The following is a 22505-nucleotide window of genomic DNA, read 5'->3' on the forward strand; positions in this document are numbered from 1 at the left end:
ATAAGTGAATATATCTTCATTTCAGCATTTGTCATGGGAAATCTCACTGAATGTTCTGTATAATCAGTATTGACAGTATTCTCTGATGTATTTACTTATATAAATATTATATCAAGGCTCATAAGAGCAGATGACCTTAAACTTAAGTGCTGCTGTTGCTCTACTGCAAGAGGATTAAAGCACTTTAATCTCAGGCTATTGTCTATCTTTTGTGATCTAATGAGTGTATTTTATTACTGCTCTTAATATGGCTGGAATGGTGAGTTTATGAGATCATTTTAGGTACTTAACGACAGCACATCATTAATCATGTGCCCTCTTTTTGACTTAATTAAATATTGATGTTTAATGGCAACCTGGTAAGTAAAAGTTTTTCAACCTTGTCAAATTTTGTAGGAGGTTAAGGGAAAAAATAAGCTGTCATAACTATAACCAAATAGTGTGTAAGGTGAAATTCTTCAGCAAAGATGCCAATTGCACATTCAATCCAGTTTCTGAGTAGATGGAAGTTAATGGGATGATGATTGGACAGAGAATATCTAGGATTTTAAGTGTCTTCATTCACACAATACTTCTTGTGTGTTCTTAAGAAAAATAAAAATGAAAGACTATTTCTTCACATATTCACCTGTGAAGGGATATTTGATCTTTTCCAGGCCAGCCTCTCTGTGCTTTGCAGAGGTATAAAAAATCTATATCTGCCTTCTCAGCTCTTTGCTGAGGTTTCAATTCTGAAATTTGATCCCAGCTACTGGACACCAAATTTAGGGGGGAAGAATAAAACTATGCAGATCATGGGCAGTACATGGCTGGATGGCTACCAACAGGAACACCCAGAAAAAACAACAATAAAAAGCCACTGCGAGAGAGGGATTGAAATTCTAGTACCTTCTCCCTTCTCTAGTCACCCCACCAGCCATGTTTCTGTTATCATCATAAGGAACCTGATGTTGTACCTTGAAGGTAAGACTGTCTGGAATCAATTTTGAAGGGAATATGTTTAGATATTTTGATTCCTTTACATGGAGATATCACAGAGGCAGAAATGCTTATAGATGTGCTCACAGATAGATTTGCATTATGTGCCAGTGCTGTCTCTGGCCCTGAGTCTGTATTTTCACCTCATGTAATTGATAACCTGCCCTTGGAGCTCCAAAAGGCCAACCATATTTGTCTGAAACAGAATTTCAGGTCTTTCCTACCTACCTACTGACCAAAGTGACCTATAGCAACATATTTGACTTCTGGAGAAGATATGTTATGGGGCTACATTTTTTGATCCTTTTCTTCATACAAGACTCACAGTATTTTCTTTCCAATGTAGTGGTATAAAACCACCAGAATATTTTACAATTTTGCCTCTAGCTTTAGCCAATATTAAATGAAATATATATTGGCCAGCACAGAGCCAACAGGAAAAAGGTCAGTTTACACATTAAAAAAAATTGGAAACTGGTCTTTGTAAGATGAACACATCAAGCACATTTCACAACATAAAAACTGCTATCACTGGAAAATGTAAGTTTAACAGATGTGTTTATTTAGGTGATTTTCAGCCTAGTCTGTGAACACAGATTGCAAATCCAAGAAGAATAGTACAGATAGTATTTTACTCTTGTTTAGCTTACCTTGACATTTCTTATATCTAATTACTGGTGAATTAAATGCACACATAAACAATTTTAATCAAAATAAAACCCTTGGTTAAGGTTTTTTCCCTTGTTCATTTTGAATACTAAAATACTTAAGGTAATGCTTAAGCTTCTTAAGCAACAGGGGCAATGGCATACAGAATCCCATGAACACTCCTAAAATACTCCAGCACCAGACCACAGGCTCTACTCTACATGATCAGATCTAGGAGCCAGGTTGCTTTGCTTCACCTTCCAGTGGGCAATATTAGATTATTGGTCCTGGTATTCTAGTCTTGTATAGGTACCAAAATTGCTGCTATGTGCAGCATATTTATGCTTGGTGGAAAAAACAACAAGCCATTCTTCTTAGACGTGCTGTAATGCCTTCTGACCAAACAGACTGAAGCATTTATATTTTTCTATTTGTATTTATATATATATATTTAGTAGTTGTCAGCATGCCGTGCTTGACAATACGTTTATTTATACGTATTTATGTTTGATTTTTTTTTTTTTTAAAATCAATATAGGTGGATAAATTGCTGGCAAAAGGCTGGTGTGCTAGCAAAACTAAAATTTCATTAAGGAGGACACTTTCACATTAGCCCTATTACCTTGAAATCAGCAAAATATTGACCATGACTTTGGGGGCCATTGGGTCCGTCCCCATTTCTTGTTCTACTTATGACATGCTATGGCTTAATGCTGGCATACAGCCTAGCAGTCCTACAAACACTGCAAATATTTGTCTAGGCTACAGGATTTCTATATCTCTTCTTCAATGTTCTTGCCTTTCTGATGTTAAATTTGAACAAACTACATTTTATTAAAATCTTCGGGGATTTTGTCTTGTTTTACCTGAAGTCTCTGTTTGCATAGTAGGGATCAGGACTCTCAAAAGGCTATTTCATCACATTGTTGTCTTCTGTCCAGACCACTGGCTTAATTGCTAGGGCCTTTTGTAAGCCTCTGTCCACCCATCCTATTCCCCCAGAAACTAGAGTTGTGCCAAGTCAAAAAGCCATGAGAAGAAATACTACCCCGCCGGTATGTCTGTAAAATAGGAAGCCTCTATCTTAGTATAAGCCACTGTAGTAATCATCTGTGTCTAATATTTCAGTTGTGTATATTCTCTGGATAAGGCATTTTTGCTAATTGGCATTTCTTGGTTCTTGTGGTTAGCAGTTATAAACCATGGACTTTTAGTTAACAAGATGTGTGTAGAGAGTCTGAGGAGCCTTCATGAAGAATTCCACAATATTGTTAGAAACTGTAGCCAGGGAAGCAGCTAATTTAATTTTCCTTGATCAAATATGCTAAGTCAGGGGATTATTCTTAAATGTAATAGTTCCCCAGGGAAATGAGGAGAGGAGAAGACAGGGATGGGGTTACCTTCCCAGAAAGCAGTTTAATGGTGTGCATTCCTGCTCTCTGTTTTTCACTCTCTAAATCTCCAGCTGAATTGTATGTAGTCTGTTTTTATCATTGATTGTCGTCAGAGGCACAGAGCAAGTCAACCACAGAGGAAGTGGAATAGGAACCAAACTGGGCAAAAATGGGGGTAAACACATATTGATTCCTCCAGGGTACCTGGAAGCAAAGTAGTACATGCCCATCACACTCTACCCTCATTATATCAGCATCTTTGGAGCTGGGTGTTTTTCAGATTAGAGGTTATAGTAAATAAGGATAATTAAAATATGTTTTCATTATTTGGAAGCCAATGCTAGGTTAGTAACCCTAGAGTTAAAACAAACAAACTGTGCAAGCAGTCTGTGCAGTCCAGTTTCCCATAGAACTTTACTTCAGTGGTTTTATACAGCCATTCCCTTTGCCCCATTCTGTTACAGTCTGCCATGGCAGTCTCAAACTATGCTTTATGGGATTTGTAATTTGATAATGCATGTGCTGCATGCTAAAACTTAGACCTGAGTCATATAGGCTCCAATCCAATGCGTGTTTCTTCCTATTTCTTTCCCCAAAAGCTATGGAAAATTTCCAGTTAGTAGCTCTCCAAGTCATCAAAGAGGAAAAAAAAAAAGGCTCAACAACACCAAACTCTTCGTCTCAAGCAGAAAATCTCTTCCAGAAAAAAAAATGCTTAGAGATTTTTAGTGTAAACTAGGGCTGGATAATGTGTATCATCTGAAGTTATCTGAAAATTCACCTGAAAATTAGTGCTCAACTAAAGATCATGTACAAGTTGTACTGCAAAACCTTTCAGTATTAGCTTGTTTCAAAGCAAGTGTTAAAGCTTTTGCTGAAGTAGAGGACCAAGAAAATATTCTAGCAGAATATCTTTTTGCTAGAGAAACCTAGCAGAACTAAAAGAAAGCTAGAGGAAAAGGCTAGGTAGAATTCCTGAGAGCTATAAAAAGTCCCCAAATAACTACAGAGACATCAAAATGTCATCAGGTTGTTAGACTTCAAATTATAAACAGGTGATTCAGCAATGTGATGCAAAAGCAGTCCAAGTCCCTGAATTTCAGAGTAGGAGTCTCTTCATTATTTACTGCTAATTATGCTGAACTGTGAACTAGATTTAAATTAAGCTTGTCCTGAACTCTGTTTGCTCTGAAACTTCTAAAGTCATTAATCAGACACTCTACAAGCACAATATTATCAGAATTATAAGTTGCTTTTGGCTTTTCTTTTGCTTTTTAAATCTTTTCCCTGCACATCTGTAGGTGTGTGGCTCCCTTCCAGCTCAGCTGCTGTGCTGAGTAGAGGTGAAGGTGGAAATGCTCCCTCTGGAGAGCAGCACACAGGGGAGCTGCCCACACCCTGCGGTGCAGCAGCCCTTCTCCCCAAAGATGTTGGGAAACTTGAGCTGCTTGTGGGCAGGACCCCTTGCTTGGGTCATCTGGGGGATGGGATGTGACACCTCCTGATGAAGAAACAAAAAAAATAATTTGCACTCAGCCATTCCATTTGTATCATCAGAAGCCCCTTTTTGTGCATGGCCTACGAGAGCAGATGTAGCTAAATTACAGCTTTTGAAACTTCTGTTGTATTTGAGCTGTTCCTGAGCAGTTCCTCATGGGAATTGCCTTGTGTTTCTGGAAGCAGGGGAGGAAGGAAGCCTAAGGCATCTGAAACACAGATCCCTAACTGTGCTGGGACACAGACATTTGCTCAGTGAGCTGCCGAGGACACCTGGAGAACCACTTGTACTTCTTGCCAATTAATTTCCCCCAGAGTTCCCCCATTTTGAGCTTTTTAAGATATGCAGAATGCCTCCGTGGCCTTTCAGCCTTGTGGATATTTTTGTTACGAGCTGCAGCCCTGGGACAGCAGGCCATCCTGGTGTTGGAGATCTCCTGTGCAGATGCTTCCCAACTGTGGCCAAATGGGAGAGTTGCTGTAGCTCTGTACAGAACTTAGGTCTAGTCTCGCTGACTGAAATAATTTAGTGAAAAGACTGAAGGATTGTTTTCTCCTACCAAAGCTGTCAGAGTGCTGCTGTGTGCTGACCATTCTTCAGTGCTCAGAATTACAGAAGTCACTTGCAAGTGTGGCTGAGGATTTAGGAGCTCTAGATTTGTAGCTGAGGCAACTTCCCTGAATCACAGGAAATTTTCAAGGAAAGTTGATATAAATTCTTTCATCTTCTTTTGTCTTCCTTCTACTTTATTAACCTGACAGCTGAAACTGCCAAAGGAGGCAGAATTAGATTGGCAAGACTCCTCTGGAGACTGCTGTTTCCATTCCCTACTTTCACATGTGCAGAGGCAGCACCTCGAGACCAAAGAAAAGCAGGTTTCAGTGTTTCTCAGGGTATGGACCTGAAAAGTTTTCTGTGAGTGGCTGAGTAATGAAGTTACATTGCAGCTATCTCAAGAATTAAGGAGACCATGTGTAAAGCAGTAGGAGAATGCAGGTATATGGTAAACAATAGTAGTTTGCAATAAAACACTGTAATATTGGAAGGAACTATTGTAAGGAAGGTGTGACCAATATGGAGGTTTCTGATCCCTAGAATATAGTGTAGGATAGTCTAAGTGATATTTTCCTGTTTAAGTTGTGGAGTTGGGTGGCCAGACCTCTCAGCTGAACTGTGTCAGGGTCTTTGCCTGATGTTTGAAAACCCACATAGGTCAATACTTCAATTCTGTCAGTTTTTTTGGTCAATACTTCACTTTTGTCAGGTTTTTTTAGTGCCTGTTCAGGTAGTCACAAAGGCTGTTCCTTTCCTTTCCTATAGGGACAACCTATAGAGCTCTATCTGACATACTGCAATCTCTAGCTTCTTGATACCTCTAAAAAATCCATATTAGGAGGTTTATGAGTGAAGAGTGTAACTGAGAAGTCTTTGAAGAAAACAATGATTCTTGTCTTTCAAAGTGAGATACAGCCTGTTTTATATAATCATCATGAAGATTAATTCAATCATCTTTTACCTGCTTTGGGAATCTCAGAAGGATTAATAATAATTCATCATTTTTGAAACTCTGAGATACATTTTAACATGATGTTTGACAGGTTTGCATAATGTGTGATTAATCAATTAGAAATTCTGTACATATGCATGACACTACATGAATATTTCTCTGATCTTTCTCCAATACACTTGTAGACACAAGGTTCTTGTACAGTAGTTAAAGGAAAAAAAAAAGAAAATCTCTTAATTCAGCTCCCACTTATGAAAGGTTTCAAAAGGAAATAGCTTTGCATTCACTAATGAAAGAAAAAAAAAAGAAAAACCATCTGTCTATCAGGAAATCTGATATATGCTACACTTGCTAAATCCCCTTTTCAGTGAAATGGATTAAGAGACCTTATAGAAAAACGTAAGTGAAAAAACGGGATAATAAACTGCATGCTTTAAATAGAAGATAGGATTATACTTACTGCTCAGGAAAAAAAAATACGTTCATTGTACTGTGGAATAAAAAGCAGTTTATATGTGCTTCAAACCTTTATTCTGGACCTGAGCTGTCTACCAGTTTAATGTTGTTACTTAAAATTGCCAAGGGATTTTAATGGACAGAGCTTACACTTCATTGTTGAAATGTGGATAAAACTTCAGCTGGCACCAGTGACATTCACATCAGTATACCAGAGGGCAGGTACTGGGCATGAATGCCTCTCATCAGTCATAATCTACAAGTAAGATCCTAGATGAAAATTGATCCAAAACCTAGAAGTACTCAGAATGGTTCTGGATCCAAGATACACTCAGGGGACTTTTGATCCAATGAACTAAAATTTGTAAAAAAGTTCTGGTAAACAAAACTCCCTTTCTACTCTAAATCTTCTTTACCCATTTGAGTTTGGCATGGATGGGAATGCAAAAGCAAACCATCCATCTGATACTAACTCTTGTAGAGTAGCTCAAGATGGCTCAGCAAACACCAGCTAATGGAAAAAGGAATGTGATTTGCTGACAAACACTTCAGTTAACAGATGCAAAGTGTGTGCTTACACACGCCAGTTTAGTGTCCTCAGCGGTCCATTTGATGGAGAAAAAGAAATAGGGAGAAAATTAATCATACTGGTGCCTGTCTACCTGATCTTTCTGGTGTATTGCAGAACTTCATCTACAGCAAAATTTGGCGAGTGAATCTGATTTTCAGTGAAATAGTCTGTTTTGCAGCATTGTATCCCCTATCTTATTTTTGGCATGTAACACACTTGGAGATTAGAAGGTCAGATAAAAATATTCATTAGTTACCTAAAAATGGTTACAACCTCTGACAAGGAAGAAATCAAGTCACTAAAATCCTTTCCAGAGCAGACTGTGAAAGGCTGCGCTTGGTGCCAAATGTGAGGCTGGTCAGACCTATGTTTAGAAACTCATGATAAGTTCTAAACACAGTTTGATGAAAACCTGATGCAAGCCTCTCCTTTCCCTGTCATCCGTTGACATTAAACTGTGAAGTTGCCTGTGATGTCAGTCCTGAATTATTCCCTCTTGATTGCTGACTCAAAGGCTGGATACTAATGGAGAACCAAGATTTTTAAGGTTCATCAGAGAAGGCATTATAAATCTGAAAAATATGCATAATTCTGGCTGGAATATGCTCACATGGCTTTTCTGTACTTTGTTAACTATTCTTTAGCAATAATTTTGCAAGAGGTCTTTTTTTTTCCAAAGGCTGATTTCTTTTTGGTTTTGTCTTCATGCTCTGTCCATGGAGAGGGAACATTGTCATAAACACAGAAATTCTTTGCCTCAGTTTAAGGGAAATTTCATGTGGGGAAAGACTGGCCACTCTACACTAATAAGAAAGCTTCAAGATAACGCTAAATCTACTTTAGGGAACTTTGGAATATTTGAAATATTCAGAGGAGTAATTCAACGGAAGTTATGAGATTTTGCTCTTGAATTGTCTCAGTTGAAAACCATAAAAGTCACTGCAAAATAACCCTCTGGTCCTGTGAGACACATGCTCTTAGCTTTGACTCAATGGTTACTGCTTGACTAAATTTTAGCAACTAAAATTTAACAACAATTAAATTTAGTGGGGTCTTGATCAGAACAGGGCTGGCAGTCCATCCTTGTCTTCTTCAGACAGCTGAGGGAAGGGTGCCTTTGCCTTAGTCTTGTTCCCAGGATAGTTCTCTTATTTGAGAACCTGCTGCTATTAAGACCTCTACCCTCCCTTGCTACCCAGGCTTTTTCTTATCCTGTTATCTTCCCTTTTCAAGAGAAAAGAGACTTATCTGTCCCTATTTTCTCCTGTCCTTGCTGTTTCTTCTAACTGATAAACAAAACAAATCTATCTTACAGTGACTATTCCAATAAGCAGGTCAGCATTCAGCATTTGTAATTATTATAGGGCATCTCCAAATATGTTCATGTTCAGCCCACGCTTTTCAGTTTTGGCATGCTTTCTCAATGCTGGAAGCATTTCACAAATATTAGCTGGTTATACTTTCCAAGGAATCTTGCAGTTAAAATAGTATCATTTCCATTAAAAATAAACTTTTATCCTTTTTTTTCTTTCCTTTGTTATTAGAAGAGGTAGTACTCTGTGGGATTTTAAATACAGATGTGATGTAATTTTGGAGGAAAAGTACCTCTTTAAAACTTCTGAGTGTCTCATACACTGTGATAGGGTGGTGATGTAGGAGAAAAATATTGGACTAAAACCCAGAATGAGGATTAGCCCTTGGAGGAGTGTGTAGCATTGAATAAGTGGGATGATGAGAAGAAACAGAGAGAGATGCAAGGAAAAATGCCAACTAAGAAATCAAATGTTGATGAACTATGAGAATGAAACCAAATCTAGGGAATTATTACATGATGAGAAAAGAGAACAGCAAAAATACTCAAATGCTTGAACAAACAGTAATCCAATTACGCTCAAAAAGTGTGGAGAAGAAAAACAGAGATGGAACAGAAGTCGTCAGACAGACTTTGTAGAGTAACAGGACCAGGACAGGAATGGAGTGAAGTAGGGGGGAGTTAAAAGCTAAAACAAATGCACACAATCAGCATAGAATGCAATTATCTATCTGGTATTTATGGGAAAACACTCACAAAGATCATGGACTATATAGTACCCCATAGGGTTCTTCTTGTATTTCTTGGTACTTTCACTAGTATAGTACATCTACTTGACAGAATAAAATGGTTTCAAAGTGAGGGAAATGGAATGATCCTTTACTGATTTTCTACATGGTGAGAAAGAGTGGACAAATATAGAACTTTTCCATCCTACTTTCTCTCCAGACTCTGCATGCAAGCAAGCCTCAAACTTCCCTGGCTGATGTTGGTAGAAGCAAACAAAACTTGATAAGCTTTTTTGTAAATGCTAAATTATCCTTGTTTTCCCATTATGTTTCTAGTCCAGTCTGAAAACTTATTTTACATCTTGAACATTTCATAAACTAAATTTCCAGTCCATCTCATGGTGGAAGTAAAAGCAAGCTACAATCTTTTGAGGTCACCTCTTTTTAAGGGTGAGGTATTTCTTGACATCAGTGTGTGGTGGTGAAGCCTGCATTATCAGAATCACCCACTCAGCACAAATTTCAGTCCTTTGCGTGGTGAGACACTTTTTTGGCAGCAGTGCCCAAGCGTGGGGGCAGAACCCCATGGCCAGGCTGTACAGGCTGCCTCAGTGTCTGTGAGAGCAGGAGATGAGTGTGGGCTCCTGAGTTTTCCCATGTCTGAGCCCACTGCCTTGCAAGCCAGCTGCCCCACTCCAGGTCCATTCCAGAGGGTGAGTCAACATGCAGACAGTGCTTATGAGCAGACAGCCTGAGTCTGAGCCCTGCTCTGGTTTGATGCCAGCAGGTATTGAAATTTGTTCTTCACCTTGTTTGCATTTACTGAACAAAGTCTTTTGCACTTTATGAGATTGAAGCAGGCAATACTGTGTCAAAACTATTGTTGAATGGGGTAGTGGGTCAAAGACTTCTGCTGGTGGAAATCCACCCAAACCAAAAATTGCATCAACTAGAAACTGAACTCAGGCTTTCCGTCTTTTCAGTCAGCTGCTGCAGAGATGGCCTTGGAGAGTGAGCAAGAGAGAGGAGAAAAAAACCCCAACAAAGTTCTCAACTTTTGGCAAAACTTGCTCTGTCTTAAGGGCTAAATGTAGAGCTTAATGAAACCAACAGAAATTTCAGTAAGCATCAATCAACTCTGGATCAGAAAATTACCTGTGTGTTCATTTACAGACTCAAGAAAAATCCAAAGTAATGATGTAGTGATGGGCAAACCTTGCCTCTTCCCCTTTCACTGCTGTCAGGGCAGGCTGCCTTTAGCAGCTACTTTATTTGGTGCTTAAAAAGTTTAATAATAGTACACATATTGGGCCAGAAATTAATGATTATTTCCATCATTACTGTCATAGAGCACTCACAAAGGCTCCAGTTTTAATAGTTAATCTTTGGTGTGGCAATGTAGTGGATTTTCAATAAGATATACACAGAATATTTTATGAGAAGACTGACACATCATACCACCATTGTGTTTGAAGCAGAAATATAATATCTTCTCTGAGACTTTTCAGGACTCTGTTGCTGGATCTTTGAACTATATTATGTCCAAACTTTGTGTAAACAAGTTCATTTTATTCCAATTCAGCCTGGCATTATAAGTGTCTTGAGGGAGGGAAATGGGATCGTATTATAGCACAATGATTTCCAGATATATTTTTAGTCTATTTTCCTCACAGCAGTGTAATTTGGTGTAGTGGTGTGCATGTGTCTGGAACTTTATTGTTCACAGCTATAAATGAAAGATACTGTTTTAAAAAGTCATAATTTACACTGAATGTCTGAAATCCATATTAACTTCAACATCAGTGAGGAGATAAATCTGCCACTTCAAATCTTAATGGTTGTATTTCAGAGGGTTCTAAATTATACACTTACATTCAGAGTATTAGCAACTTTTGTCATCATCAGCATGAGATGATACAATTTTCTTTTTGCTTTTGTGTTTTATTTTTATTAATTAAGCAAAAGTATGAAGAAATTGCACTGAATCATGAATTGAGGTTTAAATATTTTAAGAATTGAAATGATGTGTAAACATGGAATCATACAGAATTCCAAACTGCCTGATGTGATAATTGCTCATAAACTGGGAGAGCAATCAAAAAGTCACACATTGTCAGAGCAAGCCACAGGCTCTCCTGACATTCTGAGCTGACTTCAGAAGAATAATGCTGCTGAACCCATGTGCACTTTGCACATGCTGATGGCTGAAATGCAACCAACTCATGCATCCAGGATCTAAATGGACCTTCCTAAAATGAATCAGACTAAAGATGTGGAAAAATGTTTCCACACTCAAGTCCAGTTGCAGATTTTAATATCAGATGCTAAAATTTCTAGCTTTCCTGCCAAGAATGTATTTTAAAAGTGTAAAATATGAACTGAAAATCAATGCCAGATTGTGGGCAGCTGGACTATTTTCAACAAAGAGCAACGCTTAAGCCATCGTTTACATCATAAACAAACCATGGTGGAAAATGTCTGCAGCCTTTCCATTTAGTCAAAAGAGGAATCTAAAGCTTTCCCTTGCAATTGGCTTGTTAGCTTGTAGCCAGATCATCTTGAGGGCTTTTGCACAGAAAAAGTTCTTTGGCACACATATCAGCCTATGCCCAAGGAAAAGAAAATAAAGACAGAAAAAATTGCTTCTGTGGTAGATTTTATACAATTATTTTGGGTTACTAAGTCATGTCTCTGCTGCATTTGCTCATTAAAGATCTGATTTGAGAGATACTGGATTAAGTGGATTTACTAGTCACCTCCAAGGCTGATGGATCACAACATGGCCACCTATTGTGCGTAGCACTGCTGACAACAGAAGTAGAAGGGAAATCAAAGGTGCAGTGCTATAGCAGCTTGCATTACAGGATGACAAAAAAAGGGAATAAACAGTCTTCACAGCTTTTCTGAAAACTACCAAAGCTGCTATTTTAATTACAGCCTGGACACGACTCATGATGCTTTTTTACAACTTGTTTCGTACTGTCAGTGTGAAGTCCCACATTAGATTACCTCAGAATTCTTGTGCCAATAAACTAAACTCTGTATGTATTTGAAAATGTTTTGTGTTTGGGGTATCTAGAAAAAGGACTGAGTGACCAGTTTGCTTCATCACACTTATGTTGGAGCCTTAAGTATTCAGTGAAGGGTAGGCAGCAGGCTTTCGTTTCCTGTTGTTGTTGTGGCAGTTTACTGCACAGATGTTTTGAAACATCTTGGCACAACTGATAAGGCAGAAATGTTTCCATTTTTGATGTGCTGAAGTTAGTGTGTTTTTTGACAAAGACTCTGGACGAATTTTCACTCCCTGAAATCCAGTGAAGTAGAAGTCAAAAGATTTCTTTAATATTGAAAGCCTGGCTGGATCAGGGCCTGAGAGTCCTCTGCTGTACACCTTACTGCTACAGGTGATATAAAGGAGAAATCATAACTGCTCTGGAGAGATTCCAGCCATCACTAGTAGCTGGCATAAACAATCTCATGAAGAAAAACTAGTCTTCTTTTGCAGAGGTGGTTAAGACAGAGAGATGAAGAAAGGAATAGTAAAGTACCATACTGCACTATGAAGATCACCTCTTCAGAAGATCAGCAATATCTGATACATGTTGAAACAGTCTCTTATGCTTTATGACACCGGACACGCGGCTCAAAATTCTGATTTTTGTCTTTTTGTGTTCGTCTTTTTGACTGTTTAGTGGATTTTTGTTCAGATTGCTGAATTTTATTTTCAGTGTGGAGGGAAGAACTAGCTTTTATTTTCTTACTGTAATTGACAGAACTGTATGGTAATGCCCTTTAATTCTCCTGGTGTGTGGAGGGAGTGGAACCACTAAAAAAAGGACTGCACAATTTTTTCTGTAGTTTGTTGTTCTAGTGGTTCTCTCTGATGCTGATCTTTGAAGGTTGGCTAGAGGTCATAATACAGAGACTGAACCATCAATGAGCAAAGCATTATTGCAAATAAAATTTGGGAGTAGAGAGGTTGAACCTTCAAGATTTTCTTCAGCAGTCAAGGGAAAGAATTATGATTGGCCAGGGATCACTGTGACTCTATGGCCAATGTGGCTATTCTATAATTAAGAAAGAAGAACGTAAGAACGTATTCCAGCCATAAGAAAAATGACTGGAATACAACCAGGAAGGAAGATTATCTGCATTGAGATGTGCATGCAGGCCATGTTCAGAGACTAAAGCTCCTGGATTAACTTATTATAGTCTTCACCCTATCCTACATTACTGAGACTTTGATGTAAGAACAATCTAGGTCCCTCTGAAAACTTGACTCACTTTCTCCATGTCTCCTCAGCACCTGTTAGGCGTAGGTGAGAATGACAGTGAGAGAGTAGACTGCACCCTTGCAGAGCCTTGGGGGCTGTGGTATTGACATGCTTTTATCAGCAACCTGATCTCATAAAGAGTTCCTGAAAGTCTCTGCATTGTGGGAAGGAATTAAGTTATGCAGCAAAGAGATGCGTGTTCTGTCTAAGTCTAAAAGAACGAGGAAGAAAACCACATCTGAAATGCTTCACTGCATAGCATGTTTCCCCTCATGCCTTCAAATCAACAGCTAACATGAAAATGTGAGCATACTGGAAACACATTTTCATGTCTACTCCAGAATTTAGCTTTATTTAGAATTATTAAAGGTTTATTTGACACTCAACCTTTTGCAGAATGAAATACTTATATTGGAAAAGTGCTACCTTTGTTAAGCATTTTAACTGAAAATTGGCACATAATGAGTCAGGTCTTTACACATGAGTACTTTCTAGAGCTGAGTTTACTAGAGCTGCATCATGACAGCCTCCCAGGGGTTACTGAGGCAAGAAGAAGGGAGCTTCAGGGGCCTCTGCTGTCAGTCGCTAATGGTCTCTCCCTGGCCAAACAAGGTGAGAAACAATTTTTAAACAGAAACACAGCTCCTGCTATTCTAGCCAAAATCAGAATGAATGGATTGGAAATGTCACCAAGGGCTGCCTTTTCATCAATTTACTTCACCTATCACCACTGCATTTTCCTGAGCTCCCTGAAACATTGATTCATTGTACCCTCCATAGCTCCTCTTATCGTGTTTGATACAGATGCACAAGAAAAGGAATCAAAGGAAAAATTTTGTGTTTGGACAGAGTTTATTGAGCAATTCACAGATAAATATGTTCCTTGAAATTTTGCAGGAGCTGTTATATGATGTAAGTAAAGTAAGTAAAATTCTATTTTAGAAGTGATTTTTGCTGCTTAGGGAGAGCTACTTAGGATCCTGAATTGGAAAAATGATAATTCCACAGAGGAGGGGGAAGATGTGTCATGAAAACACAAACCAGAAAAAATCACATGTTAAATGTATCTGTACACATATTGATCATGACACAATTTGTCTTTTGCCTTATTAGGCCATAACTACTTCTTTTGAACAATTTCCTCAATATGCCAGAATTGCTCATGGCATTGCCAAAATGTTCTGCTTGTGACTGCCATTTTAATGTAGCTCTTTGCCCGCATAAATGTAAATTTGCATATAAGTGCAAACACACAACTTTTAAATGTCAATGTTAGAAATGCATAAAACAGTATGATATCAAGCTGGCAGTTTGAGTCACTCAAAAAAAATGCACTTCTTCATGGAAAGCATCAACAAATGTATAGATGTTGAAAGTGGCACTTAAAATAAATGGCAGAGTTTATTCTTCAAAATCGGTTTAAAAACCCCCCTCAAAATGCTTTGACAAAATGCAGCTGCTCTTTGGAATTTGTAGCACTATATTGAAGTATTTGAATGAGAGTCTGGGTGGCATCACAAACATTTGTTTCCCATTGATTTAATGCTTTAAATGCAAAATCCTTTGAAAAACCCTCCTATACCAAGGGTCTAAAAGAATGGCTTGAAAGATCCAAATGTCAAGCTAGAATCAAAACAAATTTGAGGAAGCAGATTGTTGAAAGTAGAAAAAGAGAGCATTACCATTGCAAGTCAGTTCAGCTGTAGTCAAGTTTATCTGTGCCCTTGCAAATCTGGTTTGTACTGTCTATGCTAATCCTGTGTAGGGCTTGGTCTCCCAGTAAACTGGCAGTGGAGTGTCCATGGACTGGGCAGTGCATTCCTGACATTACTGCAGTGTTCCCCATGCCCACTGCAGTAGAGCAACCAGCCTTTGCACTGGTTCCATCCTCTCAGCACACCAGAGGCTATTGCCCTGCTCACGGTTGCCTGGTTGGTTTGTCACTCTCCAGAGCTCCAAGGAAAGTGCAGCACTGACTGCACGCAACACCTGAATCACAGCACCATGTTTCTTTCCATTCCCCAGTACAACACCTTCCCTGGTTATTTTCTTTCCTTCAAAGAAAATTAGCTTCCAATTATTTCACAATTTGGACATTTCTTGGTCCATGCCAAGATAAAGGAAAACTTGCCAGAAAAGTTTGTGATTCATCTCTCTTTTCATCATCAGCTTACGAACCTGCCTTTTGTTTGGCTGGAAGCTCTCTGGATTAAGCAGATGTGGTTTAGCAGTGCCTTGTACTAACAGCTCAGAGCCGGTAACTGAATACAACTTCTACCTTTGTTTCATCTTAGCAAAGAGCTGATCATTATCGTGCCACTGGTCTCTTGGGAACTGCACTCCTTGTGTTCAGTTTCCAAGAGTGTGTGAAAGAAGATGAGGGGAAGCCAGAACAGCAAATAAGAGGCTAAAAAGCACTTGGCACTAACAGCTGAAGGTGCTGCTATTCTAAAGAGAAAAGCAAAAAGGCTGCAATGCCCAGTAGTGCTTACAAAATGACTTTTTCTACTGTTGCTGAATTAGCTAGTCATCTGGTTATCTGAGTAAAACCACTGCAGGTTACCAGTTTATATCTCACAATACTAAGATGGGAAAGAGTAACATTACATAGCTGAGGAGTTCCTGTACCATAGCTTCCTATTTCTAGGTTTGGTATTAAATGTGCATTTCTAAATCAAATCTATTACATTTCTAAATCAAATAGCTATAAAATCTCATCTGAATAACAGCCTAGTACATGTTTTATAATGTTACCTAGTAGCTAGCAACTGCTATATCAAACCTTGACATTTCTTGATTGACTGAGAAAATAATTCAGCATTGAGTGATAACTAATGCAGATCCACTTTTGGGCTTGGTAAGATGCAGCTATGATTAATAACAAGATTGGTAAAAATCCCTGTGAACCAGAGCGAGTGCTGACTGCTCCCTGTTAGCCCTGCTAACGCAGGAATGGCTCTGAACAGGAGGAGCCCACTTTCCCAACTCCCCTAGCCCCAGCCATTTTCCCTCTGTTGAATACCAAAATGTCACTATCATATAGGAAGCTGCCCCTTTGCACTGCATGCCTTTGACTCGTTGGACAACAGAATTGATGTCATTTGCTATTTGCTGAAGCTTTGCTCTGCTTCAGGGATAGCCATCAGAGAGAATTCTGCCCTCTGTAGAGCAGAGCTGTGTAGGCTGGCACTTGCTTTGGCATGCCCCTGAAAATGAGGAGCAGACTTGATTCTTGCTGTGCAAACATGTCAGTGACAGCATAAAATCTGAGTAAAATATTTATCTGCTAGGTTCAGTATATGCTTGTCAGCATGAATTAAAAAAAGAAAAAGAACTTGTAGAAACATATCTGAAATGAGGAGACATTTTGCCTGCTCCACATTCACCTGGACTATGTTGTCCTTTCATATCTGTCACTAGATTAAAAAATATTTCATCTCATATTTGTCATCAAACTTTCGGACAATTCCCACCCCTTCTCTTAAGTCATTGTGAGGAGATCATTAATTATTATACTTACCAGAATTAATATATTTGAATATTTTATTTCTTTGAATGGTGCAGCAGACACAGGAAGCACTCATGTTGGGTTGTTCAGTGGTCCAGATCTTAATGGCTAATGAAACTTTGACTTTGGGAAGTCAGACATGGTAGGCCCAAATAAATAGTTGCAAAGAAAGTACTCAAAACTCGAAGGATTTTATTAGGCAGGAGTGCCCACACTCTGCTTAGCTGGAGAGTGTTTCTTTTTCAGCTCAGCTGGAGAGTGTTTCTGAATGGTTTACACATCCTCCACCACAGATAGAAATTCACTGAGCTACAGAACAAGAAAAGACTGGGAGATTCTAAACCAGCTGTGGATGTGCTGAGTCATCTATCTTCAGGACACAGCTGCCTCACAGGGCTTCAGAGTGCAGCAAGACAAAATAGAAAGAGGGAACAAGGAGGGGAGATTTGGATTAGTGGGTGTAGTTTTAGTGTTGGAGGAGTTCATGTGGTCTACTTTTGGTGGCATTGTCCTCAATCTGTTTTCATCTATGTATCCCTTTACAGGGTTTTTTCCCCTCTAGTTAAGACAGAAGATTATGGAAAGAATAAATTTAGCATGCTACTTTTCTTCCAAGTAATTTGTCTATTTGAATGTTTTTGAGCTTTTATTAAAATGCTAACAAAAAGCAAAACTCCATTAAATTGTGATTATCATTATCCCCACTGTAATACATCAATCAAAGGACGCTGAAGCACAGTCATTTCGTTCTAGTCGTATCTTAACACTCTCTCAGTTCGTGTAACATTTCATAGACACAGTTTTCTCCCCTCTTGCTCTCCAGACGTCTGGCTGCATTCCTCACGTTATGTGCTCACCTTCACTGGGGCGGCTCCGGCAGCGCCGGCTCTCCGCAGAGCTGGAGCCGCTGTCGGCACCGGGCGCTGCGGGGACGTGACGAGCACAGCGCAAAACGCTCCGCCAGACCCCTCCTGAGCATGCCCCGCACTGTGCAGTCTGCACTGGCAGTGTGAGACGTTTGGGGTGATCCTGACTTGCTGTGAGCAAGCACTGCTTTGGTATTGATCTACCTGAGACTCTCCAGTGTAAGCCCCTGGTGCCTGCATCTCCCAGTGCAGGCTCCCACCGTGGACCAAACCTGGACACTCAGACACCACCAGAGCAAGCACTGATTCTGGAGAGGGTGCTTTTTGCCCTGGATCTGTTCAGAGGTCAAAGAGCAACACATATATTTCCCAGGAGCAGGCTGATGATGCCAAGGGCTGCCCAACCTGCTGCTGCGGCAGCTTGTGAATTTTGCTTTTGATACTCACTTGCCACCATTTAGATCCACTGAGTCGTGCAGGTGGCAACCTGAGGAATGATATGCTGTGTTAGAGACTTCAAAAGTACTAAACAGCTGATGTCATCTGAACCTTCTTTACCATTCTTCAGGCTTAAAAGCCAGCTGGGCTACTCAGAGCATATAGGCTTTGGATAAAAATCTATAACCAGGAAAGAAAGTATCAAAACTTGGAAACTCCTAAAGTGTCTTTTTATTAACATTATAGTCGCTCTCCTTCGTTGCCAGAAATCAGTTGTACAGGTACTTCTACCACGTTCATGCAGCCCTCTTTCCAACTTTAAAGAGAGAAGACTGAATTAGGGGAAAAAAGAGCTGAAGCAGCCATAGTTAAGCAACTGTAGCTTCTTCAGGACTGTCTCTTTTCTTTGCCGCTGTCACACACAATTAATGTTTGTAAGTAAAATTAGGTCAGTATTTGTTACACTGTTTTGGAGTGAGGTGTCTGGTAACTGTGTATTAGAAATACATTTGAAATAAAAAAAACAAGTGAAGGTATTACAGTTATAGCACAAGTCTGACAGACAGGCCAAAGTACTTACAGAATGTAGCCCAAATGGTCTCAGCTTTTAAATATGTATATTCATTTTGACCACGCTCTTGAAACAACATAGAATAGATTTTATCAGTGCTACTCTCTAACTCAAACAACCTTTGTCAGTAATTTTAAAAAATCACGCTTTGTGTTAATTTGGCTCAAAAATTCATGTGACACCTTTAAAATCCAGTTTCCTTTTTTGCAATTTAAAGAGACAATTCGTGTCCATAGAGTGTTGGGAAAGTGATGTCATTAACATTGTAATGTCTTGACAACCTCATACCTATAGAAAAAGAAGAGGAAAAAATGTCAGCTCTGCTCAGTCTGCTCAGTTCCTGTCCTATTGGCTTATAAGATCCAGATAAACCAATAGCAGTCCAGTCTACACCAACAATAATCTGTAATAAAAGTTACATTTTTTTCTTTCAAAATGAAAGAAATCATAAGTTGGAGTTTTCAATGGACTTGAGAAGAGAGAGTTATTTTTGAAAACCACTCAGGTTTGCATTTATTAGTATAGCATGTAGCAGATAAACGGAACCCTTTCTCTTGGAATTCACTCAGGGACCCAAACTCTTATTTTGCTTGTGTTTTGTTTTTTTTTTTCTATAGAAAAATCAGACACACAAAAGTATACAACAGTATAAAATTAAGTTATGGAAATTCACTGCCAATGCCCTTCCTTAAATAACATTCTGGGGTTTTGTTTGTATTGGAAACTCTGAAAAATTAAAACACAAAAACTTCACAGCTTCTTTATCTGTCATTTTCCCCTTTCCAACCAATAAACACAAAAGAAAAGAACGCAGAGAGAAAATGATGTCATAGAATCAGGAAAAAAGAGACTAAAACCTGTTTTCCACTCTGTTTTGAGCCAGTTCGTCTCAAATTACCTGCTAGGAATTCTGTATACTTTAGAGGAGGTAAAAAGCATGACCTCCTTGCTTTGAATAGGCTGGGCAATGACCATTTTACAATTTAGTCTCCTTCTCTTTACATATTTAATATGGTATTTCCTTTCTATCCATTCTGATGTTGTATATTAGGGAGCAATGAGAAAGACACAGACCTCACAGTCTGGCTTGCTGTTTTGATTTGAGTTAATTCAACAAGGCTTTGTTTTCTCTTTGTGGCTTTTCCTGCCTCCTTGGCTGGCTCTGCACCGCGTTCGAAACACGGACCACGCTTCATTTAGCAGCGACCCTGATCTGCAGTTGTCAGAGCGGGCACACTCTGCCTGGTGTCTGATGGGTCCCTATTTTGTTGCTTTTACTGTTGTCTAAATATTATGACAGAGGAAATCTTCCTGCAATGGTAGATGCCTACAGCAAGCCTAAAGTTTTCAGCAGGTAGGAACATGGGAGCACACTGTTGGCTTAGCCTGGCTGCACAGCCAAACGTCTTGAGGCCGCTGGCTGGCGATCAGAGAGGCTGCAGAGAGCTGGTGAGTAGCCAGGGGGGAGCTGGTTTTATACAGCACTGCCAGTTCTTGTAGGCTAGTCCAGAATCATTGAAGCATACCTGTAATCTGGGACAGGTACCTGGAAAATATAACATGACAGTGGTATTGAGAAGAATAAAGAATAGATAGGAGGAAGGAAGTGGGGTCAATACTCATCTTTCAGGATCAGACAGATTGCTTTACTGGCTGATTTCTCAATAAAAATGGCTGGATAGCTATTTCTTACCAAAGATGGATACTAGTTTTAATACTAATCCTAAAGTTAGGCTGCAGATATCAGGCAGCCTTATCAATGTGTCTCCTGCAGAGGCCAGAGCTGTAGCACAACGGGGAGGGGACAGGCTTTTCTGCAGTTAAATGCATACAAATACTATTGAGATGGCTGGCAATGTTCCGCCTTCCTCATGTTGATGAGCTTAAGCTGAAACCACGGATTGGAATCTCAGTTCTTCACACAGAGGATCTGTGGCAAGGTTTCCCAAAGGCTGGTGTCTCGCACACTGACCATTTGGACTTCCTGTTATTACCAATAGCCACCAACTCAATAAGACGTTGGCATAGCTGCTCTAAAGGTCACATTGCAGCCTGTAGTTGCACAGACAGCTTCTCTTTCCCTTTACCAGTAAATGACATACAGGCTGCTATGCCATCAACCTGGCAATTAACAGCTCACCCTGAGGAAAGCTCTATCACTGATGGAGGATACTACAATCTTCACAGATTAGCCTGCTGGCCTGGCTTCCAGGCTAAAGATGGTGACAGCACCCTCCATTGTGTTGGATGTCTCCTTGGTGTTCCTCTGGTATTCAATTTCAGCTTTACTCCTGCTTCAGAACTGATAGATGAAATTCCACTCCTCATATCAAATCCAAAAATTTTCTGGAAGCTCTTTATCCCAGCTGAGTCTCATGGTAACTTTGCAGCCTCCAGACTCTGGCTGCTTGGGCTCCACATAGATAATATAAAAGAAACAAGGTCCACTTGACCTCTAAAATATTTTGTGACTAGAACAAAAGCTGGGGAAGAGGAGAAGAGAAGGAAATCACGGCTTTCTTTCATAGAGCAGACTTCTGAATTGCTTACCAAAAACTGACTGCAGAAGCAACACTTCATTTTTATTTGTTTTATTTCTGATTAATAAGCAGCACTTGCTTGAGGCTGTTGTGGTGTACAATCATGCAATTTAAAAAAGGGAAGAAATCCTGAAAAAGAAAACAGGGGATGATGAGGTCATTTACCAAGGTCGATCGGAAGAACCACTGTTACTATCTCAGGAGCAAAGCCTTGTTTGCAGTTTGAAGGGCTGCTGATTCCTCCTGGAAGGGTCCCATAGGTGGGTGAATGGCAGAAATTTCCAGAATTAGTTGCATATTTTGCTATCTGCTCTGCAATTACTGTTGTTTCTGAAGAAATGGCCTCCCTACTGGGGTTTTGTACACTTTGTTGAGGTTTGACTACTTCATTTCTCTTAAGAATTAAAAAAAATAATAAAGAGAAAAAGATAAATACCTGTGCATTTAGGTTTTATTTAGCACCCAGCAGGAAATATAAAGACCTATTTACATATATGTAACAATCAAAGAGTCAAAATCCACATTGTCCTACCCTCAAATTCCTTGATTTTATTATGTGTAATCATGCAAAACAACATATGCTTCTCTTACTTTCCCCCCACTCAAGACAGTTCAAAAAAGGCTCTTGTTGTGTAGCCATAGTCACTGCTAGGAAATCTTTTTCACAAAAAACATTTTATTGAGAATCCATAGACTAGGAGGACATAAATGCATGAATGGGAAGGAAACACTAGAATAAAGCAAGAGCTGTTTGGTGCATAGTTTTTAAAGCCATTTCCCCTGAACCTTTTGAAAGCTATTATTCCCGAACTCTAGAATTTCTTGCTTTTAGAGATAGTTCAAAAAGTGTGAAAAAGATCATACAGTCAAAAAAATGAGCTACTGTTGTGTATGTTCCAAGCCATAAAACACCATCTTGTCTTTGTAGTTTTACAAATAGAATAAATGGGTGAAAACTTCTACATAAAATCTAAAAGCATTGATGTGACCCAGAGAGATGACCTGTTGTTATCAGAAGAGCTTTAAATACCCTGCCTATACCTTTTGATAGCAAAAAAGGACTGAATAAAAACTGACTAGAAATTGAACTGACATGAACCGGGTTTTTACCTTACATGTCAGCTGCACTCAGAGGAAGCTGAGACCTTTGTTCAACAGCAAGATGAAGAGAGTGCAGAGGGCTGTCTAAGAGTTCTTGTTAAAACCTGTAATTATT

This window comes from Motacilla alba, chromosome 2 (genome assembly GCF_015832195.1).
Source record: "Motacilla alba alba isolate MOTALB_02 chromosome 2, Motacilla_alba_V1.0_pri, whole genome shotgun sequence".
In the NCBI taxonomy this organism is placed as follows: Eukaryota; Metazoa; Chordata; class Aves; order Passeriformes; family Motacillidae; genus Motacilla; species Motacilla alba.